At 31.4% G+C, this 27,979-nt stretch overlaps 1 protein-coding gene across 10 annotated transcripts in view; it reads right to left on the bottom strand.

Annotated features, from left to right (window-relative positions):
* Window positions 1-27,979, bottom strand: part of LOC119081248 (RNA-binding protein Musashi homolog Rbp6) — a 408,246-nt gene that overhangs the window by 58,070 nt on the left and 322,197 nt on the right. The window lies entirely within an intron of this gene.

Genomic DNA, 27,979 nt, shown 5'->3' on the forward strand with positions numbered 1-27,979 from the left:
ATTTTTATATTATTGTGAGTTTTCTTTTAGGACAGTAAAATGTGTATATAGATATACACGATCGATATGTATATCATCCAACCAAGCATAATATCTCAATCCAATATTTCAATATGATAATGCCATCTGGTGTCTTTCATATATTCATGCCAATATTGAATTCAATGTGCCGATACGGAATTATAATATAGATGAGCAACATTGAACACACAGCTAACTTACGCTTTTTTGATTAAAGGATACATTCAATTTTTATTATGTTATGTAATCGGCGGATATAAATAGATATATTGTTTGTACTGTCGCCAGATTCAAAAATGTAACGAACCTGTTCCACGGACGCGACGTAGGTAAGTTATATGAAATCAGTTTAGCGGAAGGTCTAGTTTTTTTTACGAAAAATTAAATGCTCGTGTGTTTGCCATATTGACAGTGGCGTAGTTCATTTTAGTAATAGTGCTAGTACGATCATCCAAAAGTTTTACAATAGCTTCCGTCGAACATATTGGTGCTACAGGAGTAATTGTATTCAAGGAATAATCTCCTAACAGGTTAACTTCAAGTTGACCTGCCAGGTTGAACCAGACGTTGATTGGTTAAGAGGTTTAATTTTGAATACTTTATACATCTGCATCACCGATACGTACAATCTTACTACTGTCTACATCCCTAAAAAGTGATTGAGGTTGTTTTGCATGACCGAAATCATATTTTCGTTGAACGTTCTCTCGAACTCTATTTCTACTACATAATACGTCGATGCACAAATAATTAAAGGATGAGTTTTACAAAAACTTTATTCGAAAATCCGCTCAGTTGGAGTGCATCGGAAAATTTCAACACAATAACTACAATAACAATTACATGAGCCACAAGAAATTCCCTAACTTCATCAATACTTTCATGCAAAATTAAAATCCAAGTTATGTTGTCTTTTATCTGGATATTCCCACATTTAATCACTTGGCGCTACCCGAAAACTTTCCTTATATGTATAATATCTATTATTTTGTGCACCCAAATACACCAGTTACGCAACTCTTTTTGCTCTTCGACGAACAATAAAAGTTTTTTAGCAAACAGCTTGGCGTCGCTATATTACTTGCGCATTATCTGAGAATAAATGAAGTCATTGAATTAAGAATTTTAATTAAATGGAAATATTAATTTTCAATTTTCCTTGAAAGTTCTCATCAAACAATTTAGAGTTTTAAGAGAGTGAGTGCAAGCATTTTATATATATTCTTTGAGGAAATATAATTTTAGTTATACATGTTCCAAGACTTAACCAAGTGTGTATTTCTTTGTGAAATTTATATGTACTTCGGTCCACCTACGCTTTCAAGTAGCTGGAAGTATTCTTTCTATACCGTTGTATATATGCTGTAACCGTACATGAATAGATATTGAAGAATATTTTATTAGTTAAATTATTTGTAAGAAGGTTTATTGTGGAAAATTCTGATTGGTTATTGGATACACAAAATGTATGTTACAATATCCAATATCGGCGAATATGTATTTAAGCGGGCGGTATAGGTAATAAAAAATTTCTGTTATTAAAAGCAGCAAAGTAGTTTTTCCACCATCGTAAAATCGTAAAATTCGAATTTATTGATAATCATCAAATGTGTTGAAACCGTTTTTATTATAGATTCGAAAATAAAATTAACTTCGTGGTGGAATTTTGCTCAATATCCTTCGCTAAGGATTTTATTATTTTAAAAATGTGAACAGTTTAATATTAAGGAAAGAGGCAGTCGACGGAGGTATTTCCAAGTAGTTAAGACGAACATTAATTTAGCACATTGAAATAAATTTGCTAAAATCGATAGTTTATTCTCCTACTGGCGAAATGAATTAATATAAGAATAATATGAGGATATATAAGGGCAAAAGGTAGTCAATTTAAATCAAAGATTCTTGAATAAAGACTCATACTAAATTTAGAAACTTTTCTTTTTGTCTTTATCTTAGCCTGTTAGAAACAGCAAGCAGCGTACCTCAGTATAATCACCAAAACTTTTACTTCTTCTTTTTAAAGTATCGCTTGGTGTTTGACACAAAATCTTTTACATCATATGCTTAATTATTTATTTTACTATAAGCCCACGTTACATCTAAGCCTTGGATTATTTTTGTGATTGCTGACTATGAACAACAGATGATTAGTCGTTCTTATAAGTTTAGTTTGTCTTGCCACGTCATACGTTACTTAAAAAATATTCAGCCAACAGGATAACATTTGATATAAAATATAAACTGCATTTTTCGATAAAAGAAAAAAAAATATGCATAAAACAGACCGTTACCTTGAAGATACAGTGCAAAAATAACAACGTGAAGCCATAGAAAACAGTAATATTGGACCAACAATGCGGTAGAAGTTATTCATTGAAAATTTGGATCGGTTCTATTCAAATTCTCAGAATTCGATTCTGCTGCTAACGGTAAATATTTTTCAGTAAAATATATGAATATTCGATAAGTTGTGGTGGAAACGGTATCGATGAAGAATAACAGCACAAAAAGGCTTTGTTATTCTATCGATTTTGTATTTGCATCTATTAAAATAGTTTTCTCAGAAATAGAATAAATCTTCAGTGCCCTAGGTCTAGTGTTCCATTAAATTTCTCAGTAAAGTTTAAATGAAGGACAGAAATATATGTACAGGAGCAGCCGATGAGACTCTCGAACAGTCGTATGGTTCCTTCGAGATCACACTAATATTGAAAAAAAGAAAAACTTTAATTAAACCAATTTCTATTGACAATCATCCAAATTCTACTTCTTCATTATACTATGACAATCAATGATCTAAATCTAGCCGAAAAAGATATTATATTATTTAACATGACTCGGCAGCCATTTAATCGCTGGACATTAATATAAATTTCGATCAAAAAGATATTTATCGTAATAATATAAATTTCTTGAATGTATAGAGAACGTCGTAGTTGTATTATTTTTTTTTCGTACTGAAAATTAATGACCAAAGCTCCATCACGCGGCAAATCACGGGCATGACTGCAAGAATTATAGCTACCGTTTATATGCGTTATATCAAACAAACACCATGAACTTTCTTGTCCATTAATTTTATTGAAAATAAAATAATTATAGAAAGCTATTAGTTACCCGAAATGTGCGTGCATAGCGGTTGTGCCCAAATTTAATTCCAAAATTATCATCAATATAAGTCTTATATATATAAGTATGTGATAGACATCGATTTTATATCTTGAAGATATAAAACGCTTTTATACCTTGAATGTTACAGATCGATTGTTAGCGCTTTTTCGGGATTTTATTTGAGTTCCTAATTTAAATTAACCCTACTCAATTTCTTAAAATATTTTAAATATTTAAGAATTGGAAAATTAACTATAGAAACTTTGGTTTAGCTTCTTTGTACCAGATGGTCCACGCATACAATCACCACACAGTGTTTGACTACGCATAAAGACGTATCAGCAGTATGTCTAGGTGATTGGATCAGCTGACAAAACAGTTGAATCAAACCTAGCCACCAAACTGATTGTCATTAACTGTAAAATGTTCCCCAAAAAAGACTGTGTAAACTCTGTGCTTTGAGCCTAAATCATGGAATAATTTAACGAAGAAAGTAAGTGTCATACGCTAAGCTCTAATTTATTTCTAGTTTGCTTTGAGTTGTTACTTTAGTTGATGCTTTAATTTTCCCTTGGTGTCTAGTCTATTTACAATATAACGACATTATAGTTTATATCCCAACGCAGCGTTTGACAACACACAAAATAAATAAGACAAATATTTGATTGCCCTATATAACGTATAACATAATATAAGTATATAGTTTGTGTATATTTAAACAACAAGAAGAGCCAACAAGTAAACATGCTTCTTGTTATATACGAACAACTATTTACTGTCATTACACATTCATCCAAGCTTCTAATAAACACAAGCCTAGGTCTATAAGGACTATATTTATATATCTCCCCAAAATGCGTGTCGTCGTATTTAAATTCTCACCAAACAACGGTAATGCCTTATTCTTGTTCGTTGAACTAGTAGAAAAAATACAATCGAAAAAAGTTCATAAATAATGGTCAAACTTGAAAAAAAGAAGAAAATTAATGTTATAGCCGCTATATCTAATTTTCACTAAGTAAATGATACCAAATTAAATGGAAATTTCATTTTATTCGATTTTTTCTTGCAGATGGGTGGTATTTGAGGTTATTTGCTACAGACATTCATGTATAATTTTTCTTTCCTGGTGCGGCGGTTAATTTTGGTGTTTTATTCTATTTACTTAGAAGTTGTCGGTTTCTGTGCGTGTGTATCGTCTACATCACGCAAGCTTACAGTCGTGAGAATAATATTACATCGTATTCGTATCTATACGTATATAACATGACAAGGTTTGTGTAATCAGCTTTTATCTGATGCCAAACTTTGAATGGGAAATCATTTCAAATATACAACACCAAAGAGTTTTCATTGTTTATTTGATATTTATGTTGAATGGAATTAACTGGATTTGATAGATAACATATGTATAGTGTAACATACTTTAACACCATTTCAGACAGAATAGTTTTTCATTTAGCTCTAAGCGCCCGTCGAATTAGTGAAGGCGAGAAGCGTTTGAGATTTTTGAATAACCGAAAGGCTACGTGCATTTTTAGTCTCTTATTTAGTCATATTGGAACAACCCGATAGGCTTAATGACTTAGCCTTAGTTGGGAAAATAAATTTAAGTTTGAAAGAATATTTCAGACACAACATGAACAGATTCACCATATTAAGTTCATTCGGGCAGCCTAGAGCATCTCTTTGAAAGAATTGATTGAAAAGTCTGTGACGCAGGACAAGTATCAAATTCGATAAGTTCCCGTGTCCGACAGGACAGGACACACAACAAAAATTTGATTTTCCAAATTCATTCTTTAAGTGACACTAATATTTACATAAGAACTCCGTTTCCCGAAGGTGTTAGTTGATTCAAGTATATCCTAGGCAAGAAATTTTCCAACCCCCTATACTAACAATATTGCATGGGTTTAGGTATATAAGCCTTACTAACATAGTCTCTCGGTCTGACATCAACAAAAAATTCCAGAAATTTTCTACGTTTTATTACTTATTCGCAATGGAAAAATCGTTAGCGTTTTTCTTCTAGCCTACATCTACATCACAATACTTTTTTTTCACGAAACACATTTTTTTCTCTACATAATATTTTCGAAATCATATTTCTTTATTAACGACGACTTCAATAAAATAAAAACAAAAACGCGGAGCATATATTTCTTCAATGCTACTGTGTCGTAGATGTAGCACGAAAACGAATAAGCTTCAAAGAAAAACAAAGAAAACAAAAAAAATGCCCAAGAAGTCATACTTGTTAACTTCTTAGCAAAACCATATAATTTAAAATTATCTTCTGTAGCTGTCTGGTATAATTGAAACAACTGTCAGATTAAAATAAAAATATGAACGAAAGTTGGTTTTAGTGGAAAGAAAATAGAAAAATATAAGAACAAAATCTTGCAACTCACCAATTCGAATGCTTAGATGAGGACAAAACTTATATATAATAATGTTCGTATCGAAAATGACGTGTTATTAGCAACGTCATAGGTTCTATTTATCGTCCAGTTGATTGTTCTAACTTGAACATAATGGCACTGTAATATATTATAGTATTTGGTCCATTAATTGGATAAAATACTGGGATGAAGGTCCAGTTTTTGATTGTAATAATTTGAGATGTATGTCGTTCTAATCTCAGAAAATAATGGAAAAATGGAAATAAAAGAATTTGTAATCGACGTGTACTTCTTTCATGCTCACTGCTGTCTCAAGCAAGAAGAAAATAATGAAAAATCAATAAATCAAATTATTCATTTAAGAAAAAAAAACTTTTTCAATCAAACAAATTCAACTCAAATGTTGATGATAACAAGCTGTTTCCCGCGTCATTCAAATCCACCAAGCTAATATCATCAGAAAACAAACTTTTTACAGATTATTTCAAATTAGGTGTAATCAATCATGATTTTTATGAATAATTTAACTTCGACTTAATTTGTAATTTTTTAATTCATTTTTTTAAGACTTTATAATTTATCAAAACGGTTTTAGGGTATTGCAAGCAATTACGTTCATATGCTTGCTTTCAAAAAATTTAATTATCGAACTCAAAAGTTCAAATGTTGGCTATACTACACATAAAACGCTTTTTTGTGTGTAGTATTCAGTTTTTTGAGCTGTTTTTTTACGCTGGAATTCCTTAATTAGAAAAAAAAAAATCTTCTAAAATTAATGAAAATGCATACGAACGAGTATGGTTTTGGTAGGCTGCTTTCAGATGTGTGTTCGACTATTCTCGTCTTCTACAACCAACGTTTAATGAAATTTCAGTGACTCGTAAAATTTGATATTTAACTTTATGTTCTGTGAAGGAACAATATACATGTAATAGCTATTTTCGTAACAAGTGGCTCATCGTGTCGGAAAAACACATTAACGAACAGAAATCTTTTCTGTATAGAAGCTGTCACAGTTACTCGCATACAATTAATCTTTACGCACTGGAGTACGAAACATTTTACTTGACTTTGCGAATCATGAATGGGATATAGCACTAGCGATTGTAGTCGTTGATTTTTTATACACAATTGATTGGACCGTTTGTTGTAAAATTGGTGTATGTGTAAAATAGCACTGGGAAATTTATAAATGTTTTCTGAAATATATGAGTCCCGGTAGAAGTATGAAAAGTGCTGCTATTAACCTTTCACGAAGCATATTTCGATACTTCGTTTTTGTTATTTTAATTGTGTAAGGTATCGCATAGGCTTTGAAACAAAATCTTTTACTTCTCTTATTTGATCATTGAATATATTAGAGGACACTAGGCGGAGCATCCGCTTATTTTTGTCATTGTCATCGATAATACATGAATTTCTAAAAAGTTTTGAATGTTACACGTTTTGCATCATTGAAACACTAATGAATAGAAAGTAAAAATATTATCAGAAAGATGAATGGGTTCTTCTACTTAAGCTTGGTTTTTTTTTTGTTCGTATACCAAAAATAGTCGAAAAGGAATTTTCTATATATCCTAACAATGAAACGCAATTAATTTCGTCTTTTTCAAAATTAATCCAGCACGCTATATTATGTAGTGTCGAAACAAAAATTATTGTCGTATCAATGGATTCGACAGACTCATTTCTCCAACACAAACACCGGTTATAAACAAAGCGAATTAAGTTGATTTGCCTCACTTCTTCACCCTCATCGCCTAACCGAAAATTCTGATTACTTAAAGTGATTGTAACGAAAAAGCACTTTTTTTGTTTGATAAATGACCAAATTTCATTTCGATTCTTTTATTATATGAAAATGGGGTGAATGAAGGAAAGTTTTTTTCTTCTTCGTTATTTTCCTTTATTATACGTAATTCTATTTTTTATTGAATTTCGTTGTTGTCGAAGTGAAAAGTTTCGAGTCTCTTTTTCTGTGTTAGATAAGAGCCATTTATGTGGAACAGTTATATTCGTACTTTGTTAGTTAATTGAAAATTGGCGAAATGGACAATGTGATGGCTGAGACGATTTATAATATTATCATCGGGACGAATTTCAGCAGTACATTGAAATGGGTTAAGCCAATTACTCTATTTAGATTGAAGCTTAGATATTAATCGAAGTTTTGTTACAGTCGAATGCGAATGGATCAGCACAGTTTTGAATGCCGAAAGACCATTAAAATAATTATTTTTTCTCAAATGAATTATTCAACCGTTTCGAACCATCCCCTTTTTGTTACAAATACGTTCATGGACTTATGTAAAAATCCAATTTTCCATCCTCTTCTATTGAATAATCAAAATAAAAAATTTATTTCATTTAAGGGATTATTTGTATCATTCTATCTTATCCATGGAAGCGTTATAACTCGCAATCTTTCAATGAATACATAGCATGACTTAAAAAAAAAGTCTGCCAATATGACCAAAATGAATCAAGCGATTCCTACAAAAAAACATTACACGAAGAGGTGAGTCTATAACAAAAAATGAGGAAAAATATTGGAAAAACTCGAACGATCATATATCAGATTTGATTCTACATTATACTTTACCATCGAACCAAAAAAAAGGAGAAGAAAATCCACCCTATTCCACATATATATAAAAGGTAACTCGTCTATTATACCGAAATCGACGGTGTGGGTATTTTGTATCGATTATGTTCTGGAGGAAAATAAAAATGAACAAAAATCTAACGGAAGTTTGGATGGCTTATTTCAGAAAATAATATTAATGGGTTTTGTGCGGTCATCATCCATACAGCATAGCTCTTCTCTGTTATATTTATATTTGTGGATTTAACTTTTTTTTAGGTACATTGAATTGAACAGCATTGGAAAGGGAAAATGCAGGCCAGTTTCAGGTAAAATATAATAGCCAATCCCACACATAAAATCAGATATACTTCTACATATTGTGTAATATTACATCATATGAAAATGGTTTTAGTTAAATGAATAATTTTTCTTTTTTCCTCTTTTGTGGGAAATGAATTTTCCATTGTGTACTGATTTATTTGAATGTGTATTATACAAAGCCTGCAAGTATTATCTGAATCATACAGGGCGGAACGAATGAGTAAATAACGTTTTTCATTAATTTGCTAAATTTACTGAATTTACAATAAAATGGTTGAAGGCATTGATCGTGGCTGGTTCCAAGTGGCAAATATTCGTTTAAAATAATTTGTATGGTACTTGACGTAGTGTACTATTAATGATCATTATACGGTCGCTTGGGATAAAAACTGAGCATATTAATTTCAGATTTCAGGTCTTGGAAAATACATTTGAAACCAGATACATATGCAACGGCAAACCACCAATAGAGATTAACAACAATACCATTTTTATCTACCATCGTATGTACCCTTTCACAAGCCGACTGGATTTATTTCCCATGACCTGAAAATTGACCAGTTCTGAGCCTTATTTAACAAATTTCAATAACCATTTTCAATGTTATGGTTAATATCGGTTTTGTTGCACCCTATGTTTTATAATTGAACAGAACACTTTTCCGATATTATCGAATTATTAAAAAAAAATGTCAAATATATTTTAATGAAACAAATTCCAGCGGAACGTGTACGTGATCTATTTTTGTTCATACGGAGAATCGCCGCATGACAACATTGCTTTTTATTTAAAACATTATCCGTAATTAAAAACTAAATGAGCAATCTGCAATTGCAATCCAAATACAAAAAATAAATCATAATCGCATACTTGCTGTACAATTTGAGCGTGAGAATTGTATGTTATGTAGGTATTTTAATAGAATTATTGTGGAAAGGTTGAAGTATTTACGAGGGATTTGTTTTGCAATATACACACGGAATTTTGAAAACCGACACATTTTCTGTTTCTGTGTTTCACTTGAGTTTCTGATTTCTCCATATAGACATACATGCAAAATTCACAAGAAACCAGTAAACCACGAAACAGAAAATGTGTCGGTTTTCAAAATTCCGTGTGTGTAATACATTTTTAGGACAATATTTTCGGGCTTCTGCATTGTCCATCTAGTTCATCTTCATAATACGAGATGATACAGAGGCGTTCTGATGTAATAAGTGGACTCATCCACAAGTTTCGTACTGTTTGATTGTAGTGGCAGTAGCTTGAGTGAAATTCCGACAAAGGTAAAATCTATACACTGTGTTGTGATTATAGTTTAGAACATCGTCAAGTCAAATAAGTACAATCGTAATTCCTACTTCAATTTTACAGTTGTACAACGATTCGGTAAAACGTCAGTAAAAAAACTCATTAACGTATAAGCTTACAAAGTGTAGTTTAATCTTATTTTACTATCCATTTTTATTGAGGTGTCAGCAGACCTGAACGGAAAAATGGAACAACGACCACCAACTTAAATTTTATGCAAATGAAATGAAAATAAACGGTCACAAAAATTTTTACTGTAAAATTTTCTACGAAATATACACTTTGAACACAATCTTTAACGTCAATGTTAACCCACCTACAAAATCTATGCGAAGAAAATCTTTTCTCTATAAGTTTTATGAACGGATAATGGGACGACGACGAACAAAAGAATTTTATGGAAATTTTATGACACCTTTAAACGATTTTCTTTTTTTTATTTTATTTATTATTTTTCAAGTGTGCGTTCATAACCACTATATGTCGTCTATGTGCTACTGGCAAGTAAAACTACGATATAACGAAATGGTTTTCACATGACTGTATAAATCCTTGTTATATATATTGAATTTAAATGTTTATGAAAAGGTGTGCTGTGTGTTAACTTATGAGTATTTATGTAACGAAAATGGCGACGAGGAAAAATAGTTTTCGTTTGCTTTGTATGGTGTGGATATTTCAAACATTCATATAACTATTTGATATACAATAGGTTGCGAACCCTTGTTGATATTAAATTTAATGTTATTTACTACATATACAATGTTGTGTGTATGTCCGTCTATGTCATAAAGTTGATGGTACTGTCAGAAAATTGATGGTGAAGTGATGATGATGGAGATTATCAAGTGAATGACAAAATCTAATTAAAGTTTTCATGCTAACAGTTCACTTACCTGAAGAGATTTATGTGTTTCTATGAAGTAAAGTAGACGTAGTGGCATAGCGGATACTATATGTGCATTTACATAGGTTAACAACAGGATGAGTATGCATAAAATTACTTTTTTTAATTAAATTAGGAGAAGTACTTGGGAAATTGGCATACTTCAATTTTATTGGAGAGGTGACATGTCTAGGTATAGCCAATATCTAGAGTCTTTCAATGCATTCCGTTGATAAAATTATTTTGAAGCTAACATGAAGATTGATGTCATTCAACCGAGAAAAGAAATTAAGTTTGACAAAGTAGAAGACTTGCCATCATACATTAAAAATGATTTGACAGCAGAAGTAACAGATTTTTGAAGATTATTACACTGTGATGTAATAGCCGCTTTTAAAAACACAGCTATAAATCCATTACGTCTTTTTTGGTGTTGTACTATTTGAGGGTAATTTTGGCACAATATTTCTAACCAATCAGAAAAACAATACAAATCGAATGGGTGGCAACGCATATAGAAATGAAACATAAAAGCTATTTACCTATTTTAAAACTAACATGTACATTGTTTTCCCTATATCCATTGAACAGTGAACATTTTATACATATTATGCTTGACAATGCAACTCAACCAAATTTAAACTTTCTGTATGAAGCATTACCGAATCATGGTGGTTAGTTTTCGGGGTCATTTCCAACGAATTTGATTCTGTTGCAGTCAATTAAAATTTACAATTCATTATTGACCCGATGTACTTCACGGTTGTTCAAATGTGCATAGTTGCACAATTTATTGTATATTTTGAATAGAATGTGAATTGAATGTATATTTCTATATTTCAATTTCGAATGAATATTACGTAAAGCTATCTCTAATGCCATGTATGTTGTTGTATATAATATTTGTGCGGTGCGTTCATGTTATAAAACTTTGTTATGTTTATTGTGGTAGGTCCCGCATATTTTTGATACTAATAGAATGTGGGAAGTTTGTTTAAACTCAAGTTGAGCGGTGATCATTTAGTATATTGTACTATTTTAATTAAATAGTATTACGTTAGAATATGGTTTCAGCAGCCACTTCGTACATGACAAAATAATTGGAAATTTAGTTTATGTTTTGGTATTTCATGATTAATGCCTAGCAGAGCTTAAGCTAAGTAGACAGCACTAATTGCATTGAATACGGCTTCTATTCAATTAAAATTAAACTACTCCAAAATATGGTTGGATTCGCTTTTTATTGGTTTTATGTCAAGTCAATTTGATGATTATGTTTTATGGTCGCTTGTAATTGCGCTTTGAGCTGGTCAGGGTATCGAATAAATAAATATTGATCTTCTTTGAGCTTCTACTGATTGGAAGATAACTCAGAATCTATCACACAATCTATCAAACATAAATCACCTCATTTGATCATTAATAAGCTGGTTTAGTTAAAATATAAATAATGACCCGAACTCTGTCGATGTAGCAAAAAATACCGTTTGAAATTAGCTTATAGAATTAAAATGTTCGTTAGCTTTAGGAAGATTTACTCGAATTTAAGCAACTGAATTGTATTTCGCAGATAAACCAAACACTATTTTGGCATTTAAAACTGCTATAGATTAGTCTAAATAACATACAAATGCTATTGTCTGAAACCGCACATCTTTAAGCCTTCTCCAACAGCTATCATATTTTGTTTATATATACCCATGGATGTCGTATACAAAACTGGTTATATATAGAGAGAGACAGTGTTTATGTTGTCATGTACGAAATGCGATAGAAATTCGGTATCAAATGTATTATTGTGTCCCCACAAATAGAATCCAACAATCGAAAATTTCAAAAGCTCCAGCACATTAGAAATGAGACAGAAACAGAGAAGTTCTATTTTGCACATGAACGGATTTTGTTTAAGTAGTTAATATGCTAATTTGTAATATGTGATTAATTTGCTAATTTACTATGTTATGTTCCATATTCCATGTTATGTATATATATATATATATAGTTCGGTTTATACAGGAGAAATATTTTCCTCCTCGTAGCTTCAATGGTTTCTGATGCATTATGAGACTGTATCACGAGTATTGCTTTTCGTTATATGGCTAAATGGGCAAATTGTATTTACTTATCGAATTTATATGGATATTAGGTATGTATGGGCTTTGCTTAGATATTGGCAATTATTAATACTAATGAATTATTTGTAGTCTGTGGAATTTCGTTTATACAACTCGGACTCGACAATGTTATTAGTGTACCATATGCGATATGGAATTAATATAAAATTTTAGATATGCAAACTGTAGCTTATAGAAGATTTACAGACGGTTTAGCTTTAAAAGCATTTTGGAGCGTAAAGAATGTTTAGTGTTCTTATGATGATAATAGTTATGAATAAGTTGTACAGTAGTGTTAGTAAATTGTATTATACTGCGGTCTGGTATCTTTTCCCTGTCCTGTAAAATTTCTGGAACCAGTGGCGCCGAGTTTACAGGGGAGATTTGATTCCATATCTGATTAATGTTAAGAGTACTAACTACGTCTTTTAGCAGCACATAAGATATTGCTTTTTACCCCCTGCTTAATGTATATGTTTACTAGTAGCAGTAGACCAGTAGAAAGTATCAATTGCTCATACCCCATAGAGACATCCCTTTAAATATAAATTTTTAAAAGTATTCTTGGAATTCCACAAAATTCTCAGCGATTCTCAATTATCACAATTACCTGTAAATATGCTGGTCAAAATGCGCAGAATGTATAGTATACCATTTCAATTGTAATGACAATGGAATTTTACATTGAGCTTTAAAATTGACGAGGCCATTATTGGTATACTGTATACCACTCAAGGTACCACTCATTATTTGGAAGCAATTGCCATAGGAATAAACTTTCTTTTATAAAACTAAATAATAGACTCGGATGCTACATGACGGTAGCATATCATAGGAAATTTTTTTCCAAATCGTTTTGAGAACTTCCAATTTATTTTCCATGAAAATAGTTGAAGAATGATTGTTGAAGATGAAGATACACAGTTCAGATTCGCATTTACGTAAGTAAACAATACAATAGAAAAGTATGATTTTCGTTCGAAACATTCGAAAGATGCCATAAAATTTATAATGGGAGTACGATACAGTAAACATGTTGTTGAACATTCTGCCATTTATTTATGCTATTTTATTAAATGTTTCATGGGCTCTTCCGAAAGAGATGTCAGATATTTCGTTTAATAAATTTTCGCATCCAGATTTCAATGCATCATACACATTATGTACAACAATAATGTAAAAATATGTACCGTGCAGTTTTTCCTTTTGTCTGCGCAAAAGTACGAAATGTTTATGTTTATAGTATACTAGAAATGGAGGAATTTCGTGTAGGATTGGTTAACGTCGAATTCGTGGAAAAGTTTACAAACAAAATTGTGCAGAGCATAGAGTTTGTTTGCAGCGTGTTAAGCACTTTCTTGAAACAAACCATATGGTTTATGTGCACACATAACTATGTATAGAAGCACATTGAAAACATATATATATGTTTTCTCAAATGAGGAATGATAGATAGTAAAGAGAAAAATAGCAACGAAAGCATTCATATTCACTACCAATTTGAATTTGCTATATTGATCCGGACACTAAATTGTAAAATTATGTGATGTAATATTTGTTATTGAAGTTGAAGCAATCATCGGCCTGATACAAAATCTTTTACTTCTTTTGGTTTCTTATTGTTACCTATATAATGAGCTCGTTGATGTCAATGATTAGCTACTTCTAAACCCTGATTTTACAAACATTGATGCAGTAAATAAACATCGCAAGTTGAAATACATGTTTTTCCAGACATTCTTTTCGAATAACGACCAACCAATCAATTCAATTTATTTTGTTTACCTACCACATGCAAATAAAAATAACTAAAATTTAGCAATTTCATACGAACGACATGATTTGTTACAAGCTGAAAAAAAATGTAGAAAAATACCAACAAATTTTCCGAATGCAATTATTCTGTAAAATAAAGGCCATCCATACATTCAATATCCACACGAGAAAAATTACAAAACAATCCATATCAAATGCGAATTACACAATGGTGGGCATGGTTCAATTCATATTTTATTTACAAAACATAATTGTTTCGTAATAAAATTTGCGGTATTTGGTGCAATCATAACCGTTATCATTTTTTTTTCATATATTTTATGTGGTTTAAATGATGTAAAATTTAATAATTTTATCGAAATATCAGTTAAAAAAATGAATGAAATTAAGCAAAGGAACAGGCAACCAGCGAGTTGAATACGAATGCATAAAATACAATGAATTTGTGGTTCAATTTAATTTTACTAAAATAATTTGTTTTTAAATATGTAAATGCCAAAATATTGATGATCATTTGTATGCATTGGAGGTGTTGGTATTTCTAACGCAATTAATTGGAAGAATCTATTTTTTTGTCATATTTTATTCTACGGATACGGCGTCTCATAGCTAAATTAATTACTTTTAAGTTGGCTTGAAATACTGGACGTCGATACGTTAAGGCCCGTCATTGGGAAATGACAGGACAGTTTCCCGAAAATGTATGGAAAATTTTATCACAAAAATTCACCGAAAAAATTAAAAGAAACTCACCTCTTATGCTTTCCATTGTACTCGATGCAAAAACAAAAAGTTTTTTTTTGTTTTGTCGCGACAAAAACACAGAAAATATCTCGACACAACTGTGACACTCCGCTACTATAAGTACTAGAATGAATGTTTGCTGTGTTCACTTCGGCGGTAAAATATTTTCTTTCAAAAACGTGTCGGACATATTATAAAAATCATGAAACAGTTGACAAAAGGTAGCCTATACATTTAATAATGCTCATGGACCATTTTTTTAAAGCTTTATGAAAGCTCAGAGGACATTCTCTCAACGATGGGAGAGCGTAAATAAATGTTCGTTCCTCTTTAGTAAGCTAAGAAGACTTCGCGAAGTCTAATTATGCCACCTCTTTGAATAAAAATATCGGCTGAGTTCTAATAATTCTCCGCTGAGCTCTAATAATTCTTCGCTGAGCTTTAACAAACCTCCGCTGAGCTCTAATAATTCTCCGCTAGGCTTCAGGAAGTGTCCGTTAGGCCTAAGCAAGTTGCAGGAAGGCTTAATGGAGCGAATCGGACACTCAGCGGAGATCTGCCAAAGCTAAGTGGAGTCTTATTAAATCATAGCAACAATTATTAGGTATCCGCTGATGCTTATTGAGTGGTCGCTTAGCTTCATTGCCTTACTACAACGTGCTATGGTCTGACGGACTCTTACTGAAGCCTAGCGGAGAATTATTAGAACTCATTAGAGGTTTGTCAAAGCTCAGCGGAGAATTATTAGAGCTCAGCGGAGGTTTGTTAAAGCTCAGCGGAGAATTATTCGACCTCAGCCGATATTTTTGTTCGAAGAGGTGGCATAATTAGACTCAGCGAAGTCTTGTTAGCTTACTAAAGAAGTGGGAGAGGTTACAATTTTAATAAATGTCTACCATCGTTGAAGTGTCGGACACTTTTTTGAATAAAGATATTTTACCGACGAAGTGAACACAGCAAACATTCATTCTAGTACTTATAGTAGCGGAGTGTCACAGTTGTGTCGAAATATTTTCTGTGTTTTTGTCGCGACAAAACAAAAAAAAAACTTTTTGTTTTTGCATTGAGTAAAAAGTGTTTAGTGTTCAAATATGCCTTGGCGACCTAAAGAGACTATGCCCGAATACAATGGAAAGCATAAGAGGTGAGTTTCTTTGAATTTTTTCGGTGAATTTTTGTGATAAAATTTTCCATACATTTTCGGGAAACTGTCCTGTCATTTCCCAATGACGGGCCTTAACGTCATACATCTGCTATCGACGAAGACGTCAAAAATAAGCGATGATCTCTGGCTAGTGTTCACTAGGTAAAAATTTACAGAAATGAAGTAAGAGATATTGTTGCGATGCAGTTACCGTTTGTAAAAGGAGAATTGATATAGTGAGAGTAAGTCCAGTCATTCTACTATGAAGTGAAGCGAGCGAGTGATTTTCGTCTTCTGCTAGGTACAAATTTTAGGTATGTCAAAGTGAGCCGATAATTTTTGGGAAAATCAGAAAAAAATTTGGAAAATGTTCTACCAAAAATAGTCCATGCGTCTAGTATTTTGCTGCGATTATTTAAGAAATATTGTAATGATTAAGAGCAAGATCTGTTATCTTAGCCCTTGACCTATGTGTATACTTATATATCAAGATTACATAATCACTTGTGGATTCCACTTCGAATTTGTATCATAACATGTGTAATTTACTGTATTAGAAAATTTTTACTTTGTAAACTCTATTTATTGTTCAGCACATGCATTAGTTTCACATAATTTGAAGCGGATTATACCAATTGTAACAAAAACTTTGTGGAAAAACTTTTTGAGAAATGAGAACTTTTGATTAACGAAATTGATACCTTCGAAAATTTGAAAATTTCATGTTGTTGTTATGTGTCTTATATGCATGGAAAATATTCATATTATACGATTGCACTTTATTACTGATAGACGATTTTAAGACAACGAGTGCATTATTATATGGCAATGGAAATTATTTATTATATGCGAACAAAGAAAATTGCTTTCGGCATGAAAAAGGATCTTCGACGTAAAGTATTATTTTAGAAGATGTTTCAGCTAGCTGCATGTATATAACGAAAAATTGACATCATTTGATTTTGGTTACTTTTTCTATAGATAAAAGATTGAAGCAATACCAATGGATACAGAACGTACATGAAACGAAATAAAGCGCATCATTAAATCTACATAAAATGTAAGAAAAATCTGGAAATAAATTCTACATGGGAAGCGTTAGCGTATACGTATCTTAACAACAAAAAGAGATAATAGATAATCGTAATATTTTACATTTAATAACATCCTATCTTTCACCCCTCCTCCCCTCGGAGGAAAAAAAAGTCTTATCATTCCAATCTATAACACATCAGGCACAATTTAATATGACACTAAAGAATACTGGTTGTACAAAAAAGTGTTTTCCCGTTGATATGAGCACGTGGCAGCCATTTTCGGAAAGAAAAGTGTGAGCACATAAAAAATTGTTTGAATCAAACTCGAAACTCGAATAATATTTAGGCTGCGTATTATATACAAAAATTCGTCTGTAATAAAAAAGGTTCGAAAAAAAAATCTTTGGAAAAATCCAGCACTTATAAGTCCGGGGGTTATCAAATAACGACATTCTTTTGGATATATTCTTACTTTATGTGCGAGACTACATATCCTTGTAATACATACCATTTCATACATTTTTTTTTGTATTTATTTATCGATCAGAACATTGAAAATCGTCGTACTTTACGATCCGGTGTTTGGTATTTATCCTTGGTTATATTTGATTGCAGATAAATATCAACATAAAGACGTGTTAATGTTTTCTCGATTGATGTGCGTTTTTATGGAGGTCTACCGAGAAGCGATATGGAAAATCGATGTGTGGCGGTATTATAATCTTCATTGGTATGGATAGATATGTGAAGACATTATGGCTCAATAAATTTATTTTAATTACTCGTACCAAAATTCATATTTCACTATAAAAATACAATTTTATGTGTTAACCACAATATATTATTGAACAGAATGGATGGAACTAAACGTACAGTATTGGCTTACCTATACACTCTCTCCCTCTCTCTCTATCTCTCCCTCTCACTCTTGTAATTAAACCAATATAAGAACATGCAACAAAATTTAGTACTTTATTTAAATGAACATTCTGTTTGTAATTTGAATTTATGATGCCTAAATTAGTTTCTCTTTTATTTATATGAAAATGTTCAATAGTTGCGATAAATTTGAAAAGTTAATATTCGTAGTTGAATTTATTGATTGAATGTGTCTGTGTGGTTTACTAAAATTACACTAACAACAACACAGAAAAATTAGAATTTATTATTGATATTTCGTTTGAGAAAACATTTTACATAAAAAAACCTATAACGGGTACATGAATCGTGTTAAAAATAATCAAAATAACCTAATGAAACTAGATTAGTGTTGGGAAAATATTAATGGCGAATAAATAATTGCGGTACATAGGTACAGTCAGCGGCAGTAAAATTTTAGCATGAATTTGCTTCAGCTATTGTTCACAAACAATCAAAACTGTTTATACGTCTTTAACCACTACCACGCGCGTATGTGTAGCTACTTCATCCGTATAAACAAGTATTAACAATTTTGATTGTATGTATGGATCAGCTGAAAACCTGCTGAAGCAAATATATGCTGAAATTTCACTACCTCTGACTGTATATACAGATAATCCTAGACTATCATGTTTACACACTGACAATTTTTTTAAAAAGACAATCCCGTCTACAAACGATGTAAAAGATATAAAACAGTTATAGTTAGTAAAAGACAACCGACTAATTCAGATGTTGTTATTGTGGACAAATTTGATCTGAGTTACAGTCAAAATTCAAACTCAACATTTTAGTTTTCGAGTTGTTAATGAAAATATTAGAAAATTTATTCGCTATCTCTATAGACTGAAGTTTATTTCCCCTGAAGTTTTCCATTGCAACGCCCTATTTAATAAAAAAAAATATTCACAGATTCTTGTTGACACGTTCCTCTTATTTATTTGGGTGACGTCATAGAGATTTAGATAAAGAAAAATGATGGTTTCACTTCCCAACAGGATGTGCTTATTAGTTAAATCAAAATTAAGTTTGGTACTCAATTAACATGAATTTTTGAATTCTTAACAGCTGCAACAATTCACCGAAAAAAAGTCTCATAAATTATCTAACTTTAAATTAAAATTGATTTCTCTTCTCCGAATATAAATTTCATAGTGACGGGCATAAAGGTCTCGATGAAATATCAATTTAATGATATAAATACATCACTTCTTGGATAAATTTATGCTAACCGTATTTCGGTACTATCATTTCGAAATGAAAATAAATTATATTAATAAGAATCACTCATCCATCATACATTTATGCGCATACCTAGAATAATTTAAACCATTAGAGTTTTATACACCCCTCGCGAATAACAATCATTTCATTCAACAAAGTGTTGACTTGATGCAAAATTAATTACAAAATGAAATTAATATCAACCAATTAAAACAACTTTACTCGCACCGCTTTACACATAGCATTATCATTTCATATCCGAAATTCATACACATTAAAATTTCCATACAAACTCTTTCCCGAATATGGGTTCACCTATAAAACCACCCCTTACTTTTCCATGCATATAAATAGTTTAGATTGTTTAACCACTTCAGATATATTACACTTTCTCGCATATTATAACTTCGACTAGTACGCTCCGAACATTCACACAATATATATAGACTGTATGTAAGTGGTTATGTGAAGGAGCTTTAAGATTTTCACAATTTCTGAAATATGTATAAATATACCACCACGATTTCCTCTTCTCATTCTTCGTGTGTTCTTCATCATCATGTATGTATAAATGTATATGCTTTATTATTATGAAATACTATCGCATATTTAATGTTTACTTAAGCACTCCGCTCTATACGTTTTCAAAATGTAACACGAGAAACGAGATAGTAATGATGTTATAAGGCAATATGTATATATATGCATTTATATACGTACATCTTCTACAAACGGATTATGGCTAATTAAGTGGTGTGAATTATGCTACCCTTGGGGCGTGGATTTCCTATTAACTGTCGAAGGTTTTAATAAATAAATTCTTTTGCATCTAATTTCATAACAAATTCGACTTATTTCCCTCGTCTTCAATATTGTAATTTGAATAGCAATTCAGCGCCGTAATCACAAATACATGATCTATTCTGCCTAAGAGCTTGACATAGTTAATAGCCGTATAGTTATCACGAACATTCGTCGTTTTTTGTATTTATTTAATTAATATGTTGCATGAATTTGTATGTTTATTTAATGTAACAGGGAGTCAGCGAGCATTCATAAAAAAAATATTAAATTAATTAAGTTGGATGATGTATCACTTTACCCCGTCTCTCTGGTATTTTAAAATTATGATAAATTGTGGTCATTAAATGCCTTTTTATGTGTGATGTGCTTTCAGATTTAATTGTGATGGAATGAATCTTGCTTTATTGTTTAATATTTTATTCACCATAACGCTGTCATAATTTTTGAATGAGATATCGCAATGTAGGGGTAAGTATACTAGGTGTATATATATACTTTTCATGAAGTTGTAACGAATTAAAAAAAAGGTGAAATAGAAGATGTAAGATACACCGTACAATTCAACATTTTTAATGAAAAATCAACAGTTACTTTTGTATTACAGATTTTTTTTAGCTTTTTCGATGATTTTTTCATAAATTTCTATCAAGATCAGTCATGTATACATTACGTACGTACTGTGGTTTTACAATTACGTTGCGCTAATTATAAAATTCAGTCAAATGAATTCCAGGATTGGACGACATAATCTATTCAGTTCAACTGAAAAATTACCAAACTGTATCTACCGGACTGAAAACCGTGATCTCGTAACCAGACGGGTAAAAGTGACACAGACTGAAACTTTCAGGTACGATTATTGAGATCGTCACTTTTTGTTCGTGTGGTTTATATAATTTTTGTGACGAGTCTTTAACTTCGACATATGGGACGAGAAAGTGTACTTTACCTCCCCAGTTTCATATAAAAAGAAATTTGTTCAATTTTCCGTAAAAAAACTTATTAAATCAAAATTTACATTAATCTCTTCTTCTTGTTTGTTTATTATCTACACTTTGTAAACACCGAAATTCTTTACTCAAACGGAAATTGACATCGACATATCGATTATACTTTTCGTCTTCTTGTATATTTTCCCCGAAATGAACTTTTCCAATCCCTCCATTATAAAGATAAACTTTGTCACTTTATTGCCTATATTACTAGCAATATACACAACGCAGACATCATAGGATTTATATGAGGGTTCAATACAAATCAAATACCATTTTCACCCTTGCATACAATGCAAAAACAACAAACCTCTGAGAAAACTTTGTTTATTGATTTCCTCTGATAAGGTAAAGGCCTCAGTGGAATCGTAAATGATGTATAAATTTTGGATTTAGTATATAAATTGAACTTCTGTGTTAGGTAATGTTGTGTGAGATAACAAATCTACTCAAAATAACTGAACCACACCATTAGTTCTGATATAAGATTACAAGTACTGGTAAACTATAGTCGTCAAAGAAACTTTAATGCTGTTGTTGCTTTTGTGGTTTAAGATTCTATTAAGGCTATATGCCATGCAATTCACAACATTGGATGTGGGTAAACACATGGCAAAGACATTTCAAATTAAATTTTGTTTGTCAAGAGGAAATTAAATCGAAAAAGTAAATAAATAAAGAAAAATTTAAGAAAAACGCAGACAAAAATCACAAAATATTTTTATTGTTGCATTAAAAAATGTTATAAACCGAAACGAACTGAAATTATTCTTATTATAAATTAATATTACATTCCTTGACGCCAATGAACAAACAAAGACGTGTTTACGACCGTAAAAATAATATAAAAAGTTTTTTTTTGCTCGTCATGCTTGTAATAAAAACATTAAAACATTGGATTCATCCCTTACAAAAAAAATGTCCTGATGTCATTCCTGTATAGAAATAATAAGAAAAAAGAAAACTTTTTTTTTGTTCAACTCAGTGTGTCAATACATAACCATCCTCCCATCCAGTAAATGCTATTTTATGTTAGATCCATCCATCCATTTTCATAGCGACAGAATTTTTATCTTTTCATAAAAATTCTCCTTTATAATATATAAATACAACAAAACAAACACCCTCACTGATTCCATCATAATGTCGTATACACACTTTCAGCTACACGCCATACCATCAAGCAAGGACACAACAAAAACTCCATTCCCGCACTTTAACTTTAACTCTATGTTATACCACATTCGGTCGTATAATGCAATATACACGCAGCCTAGAATATAAACACAGTGCTTTCACTTTTTCGCAGGATTTTTTTTTCGTCTTGTAGCTTAAAAAATTCAAACAGAAAAATTGTCCATGAAATATGATATCTGCGTATATCAATCTTGTGCGTCTATAACAGGAAAATGGCCCTTACAATATTTTTTTTTCTTTCCTTTCCTTTTCCTCATAGCCATTCATTTTACGTTATTTTCGTGTTGAATATATATGGGTTTATAGCTTTATGGCAATCGTGTCCTAAAAGTAATCGCCGTTATGATATAATATAGAATTTATTTATATATGACAGAGTGAACGATGGTTAGAACGTTGAAAGCTTCTTGTAATGTTTGAAGAGTGCATAATTTATATACAAAATTAGACTTGCAATATGATAGAATGGTTTGTATAATATTGAACGAAACATTATACAGCTATACTACAGACACTCTAGTGCTGACGTAATTCAACTTTTAAAATATTGAGAAGCTAGCACACTTATTAACAACGACCTGGTACCATTTTATAAAAAATGGTTAGTCGTGTGTAAGAAACAACGATGACAAAAGTATAAGGAATGAGTGCAAAAGTATTATTAGTGGACTGTTGGGTGAATGATTTGATGAAGCTATTCAGGATTTGATAACTACGAGGAAACAGATTGGAAGTCTACTTGGACTTGAATTGAATCCATCTATTCACGACTACCAAATTTCGTCGGTCAGTCAATATTCTCTTATATTGGAAAATATATGTTAAAACAAACGAAGTAAAAGATTTAATGACTATATCAAGATACGTGTGCAATGAAACTGATATATAAAATGTAATTCAGAGAGATCAGAGTTGTCTTACATAGCAAAGTTTGTGTTAAAACTAATGAAGTAACAGATTTCATGATAATGCTATGATACGCTTGCCGTTTGTATAAGTCTAATGGGACGGGGATTTATCAAATGAATCGTCCATCTCTTTTAATGAGTATAAGTAAAGAAGAAAAAAAATGAAATAAAACCAAAATGTGCAAATGGTATGTCACGATGGGTATTTTAAATACATCTGCGGAATTACTCGAACCATCAGTATTAATTCTGGGAAAACGTTTTAATTCTAAGGCTAATGTCAATTTATTCATACTTTCGGTTCTGTGAACAGCAATGAAACTTTGTATTCTGATCAATTCCGTTGAAATTGTCTTTTTACAATTACCGTTAAAGCATACATTTCGTCACATTGCACTTTGTTTTGCATTTTATGCTGATTATTTGTATGAACTTTTCAGTGAAATGTTTTACGAAGCCAACGTCAAAGCGAAAGCTTCTATAATGTAGCTTATTTTCTTGGAATGGTTGCAAAATTCTTGAAGAGATTCTCTTGTAGGATTATTATCGACGCATACTGCGATAACAAGCGCAAAAAAATAGTTATACCAGAACTCTTATTATGCTTTCCACTTGTTTTGAATAGGAGTTCGTTATGAACAGTGAACAATACATTCATTATTTCTATGAAATGTTTAACTTTGTATAGCAAACATAAATGTTGGAAGCCTGTGTATACCTATACCTTTCATAATCCTAACCCAGATAATTTCCATATTCAAAACAACAATGTCAACCTGCGAACTTCGACAACATTTTCAAATGTAAATGTGTCTCACGTTTTGAACATTGCATTAATTTGAAACGCAGTTGCATCCAATGGGAACGTATGAACTCTTGTTAACTCTTCATGTTACTTAGTTTGTCATAAAAATTGATTGAATTCATGCAGAGGTAAAATTGAAGACGCTCCACCTGCTTCTTCATTCGAAATGTTTTAACATATTAAATACATAGAGGAAAATCTGTAGGATGATCCAAGAGAGATCGCTGAAGGACCTGCACATGATTTTGACCATTTCTTTAAAGCTTTCCACCGTCTACAATATTCAGAATCAAGTGACATGACGTCTCATACTGGGCGAGACCCATTTCTCTTCCTAAATGAACGTTCTTCACTAAATTTAATTTTTAAATATGTAAATTCTTGTAACGATATTCCAAAAAAAACCGTGGCCCATAGTAAATCAATTGATTTTATACAAGCAATTGCATAAAAATTCATTTAAAAAAACCCTCAAACCCCTACAACACTCAATGAAAATGCGTCCAACAAAATAAATAAAAACATGAGCATCCTCAATTGTTTGATATAAACTATGGCGTAAAACAAAGAAAATACTAAACCATTCAATTTTATATCGAACATTTCAATATTATAGATTTCATAAATATTTGCCCGTACCATATATACAACAGTTGGCAAATGAATAACTTGCAACAGTCAAAACGTTTTAACATTCATATTCGTCTGTGATGAAAAATCAGAATTTGACTTTCAACCATAATATGACTGAATATAAATGGAAGTTTCGTATTTCCACTTCTATATATAATATACGTATAACCATGCATATTCAAACTACATATGCCATTGGATGCATATTCATGCTTGCCGTGCGAGACATATGGGAAGCCAAACAATTTCACAAAATATTGCATTTCACTCCATAATATTATACAGTGCTTTGCAATGGGTTTTCACAAAGCGGTGACTTTTCCAACATAATATGTAAGGAATATCATCGGCATAAAAATAAGGAAAAAAATTGAATGAAATTTCTTATAAAAATGTAATAAACTTTTGATGCAATGTGAAGGTATTTGAGTGTATGACATTTTTAGATGAATAAAATTCAAAAATTATAAAAACAAGTGTTACAACTGAACTGACACTTGAATAATATTACGATTTTTCACCTTTAAGATTACGATTTCAGGTGGTGAATAGAATCCAAACAAAATACAAAATATCAAGAATCCTTCAAAAGCAATTCCAAATTGTGTGTTCTTATTAAATAAACTGCTTTCGAAAAGATTAAAACTCACCACAACAAAGTACCACCAATTTCGAAATTGAATTTAATTCAACAACGATCTAAATTAGCATACAGAACACAAAAATAAAAGTTTTTCGTTTCAGCAGTGTCCTCTCTTTGCGTTGCACAGGTAACATTTAATACACAACATGCAAAACAAGGGAACTCAGCACATAAAAGACAGAAAAAACAAAAAATAATAAAAAAAAAACAAAAAAGAAAATTATGAAAAATAGCAATGTAAAACTTGAACATATTCACAGTATCAAGTTTTTCTTTTTTTTTTTAAATATGCAAGTACAGCAAGTATACAAAGTTACTTTTAATGAGAGTTTTATTCAGCCACATTTGTTCGTATAATGTAACAGATCATTATGAGATAACTGAAATCGGACTATGACACTTCTGTCAGCTACCAAAGTATTTGTGATGAACACTAGCAACTATTTCAAGCAAAAGAATTTCGGACCAGACTTAGCGTTAGTGAACACAAAATAAAATATTTAGCACCATATCATACAGTCTGATCTTGATTTCGAGCTGACGGTGAAATTTTCGGTGCTATCAGATGTCCACCAACAATCTAACCAAAACAAAACATAAGCCCCCCGTTTAATATCGCATAAAAATGCTTGAATAATGGAAACTCTCATAGGAAAAAAAAAGATGGAAAACAAAGCATGGTCCACATACTCAGCGAGCCACTTCTGTTTCCGTAAACATTTTTATCGCTGTAAAACGATACTTTTCCTATACCTTTTATACAACAATATTATGTGCTTTGGAACCGGACACACAACTGACAAAAAAAAATATATAAAAAGCCTACGGGAATTCATTTTTTTTCCTATAGCAAAACCATTATACCCTAACCATAAGTTGGTCATATCTGTTATGGATGTACTTTTTTTCGCCATCGTCGTCGGTATATAGCAAATTTATCGGATTATGTTTTATATGAACGTTTTACAGTCGCAAATATAGTAAAGAAGCGAATTATTATGGGAAGATATGGTTAATATTGGTTGCGGATTATAGGTCATTAATATTGTTTACAGCTTTGTATGTGTGCTGGAACGCTTTGTGGTTTATATGATTTGCATTTGTTTCGCTTGTATTCAAATTTATTTTTTTATTAAGTTTTTTAAATTTGAGTTCCTCGTTGCAGTTTTTTTTAGATCAGTGTATTTTTAGAATTTATGGCTCATTCGATGCATTTGTGTAGTAATAGGCTTTAGTATCATGAGGCACGAAGTGAATTTAATGAAAAATATTATTGATATATCTTAGAGCGCTCAAATCAATCAACCAGTAATTCCTTGAGACTCGAGCCTTGAGTCATTTGTAAAATTCTCTAAATGAGACAATCAACGCAGTATTTTCACACCCTGCAGTATTATTACTGCTCTCGTGCGTTTGAAATGGAATATATGCAAACAGAAGGAATACCTCTCTGTAACAAAATATATGTGGAACAAATGGAACAAAAAAAATACGAAAGAGCAGTAAAAACTTATCTTGGGGACCCTTTAAATTTCTTAGAAATTGTGATTTGCGTATCGATTCACATTCCACATGAGAGGATTGAATTGTTAATTATTAAATTTATTACAAACCCAATCATTTCTATTATGTGACCACAGTTTGTTGTGGTACCGTTTGTCTGCAATGTTATTGGAAAATATGATAGAATCGAATCAAAATTGACAACAAAAGTTAGTAATTTAATTTCTACAATATCCGTTCAGATTCATTGTTTATACATCAATTAACAGACACAAATCTCTATTTATAATTTCAGAGTTATTTTCACCCGAAAATACCGTAGACCATATCTTTTCTATTTTAATAAACTCCCGAAGCAACATTTCCAGGAAAAATCTTTTTCAGTCTAACGAATTTGAATGAACTCCCTCAAACTTACAACATTCCTACACATCCGCATTTTCTTCCTAATAATTCACTTGAAAAATGTATCATTCGCATCACCCAATGTACCTATAAATAATTTTAACTTGTCTTGAACAGTGTGTTCCAGGAGAATTTTCACAGAGTTCCTGATGATGTATCACATTTATAGCACGAAATGGAATATATTTTGTCTGTAGTCGTAGTGTATATATATCCATACCGTGATCATCATCATCATGAAACAACTATAAAACACAAAACGGAACAATCATTTTGTATGTTATACACAGGTTTCTGTAGCTCTAGGTATTTATTTCTATCGCACGACGTTGGATTTTAGGTATGTGTATTTTGAATAGTTAGATGGATAGATATGTACATATAGGACAATGTTTGATGGCCCTTTTGTTGTGTAATATACCCTAAACTCATACACACAAATTCAATCACTATTTTGGTGTCGGACTGGTTAGGAGTTGGAATTCTG

Source organism: Bradysia coprophila, unplaced genomic scaffold, assembly GCF_014529535.1.
Source record: "Bradysia coprophila strain Holo2 unplaced genomic scaffold, BU_Bcop_v1 contig_358, whole genome shotgun sequence".
Classification (NCBI taxonomy): domain Eukaryota; kingdom Metazoa; phylum Arthropoda; class Insecta; order Diptera; family Sciaridae; genus Bradysia; species Bradysia coprophila.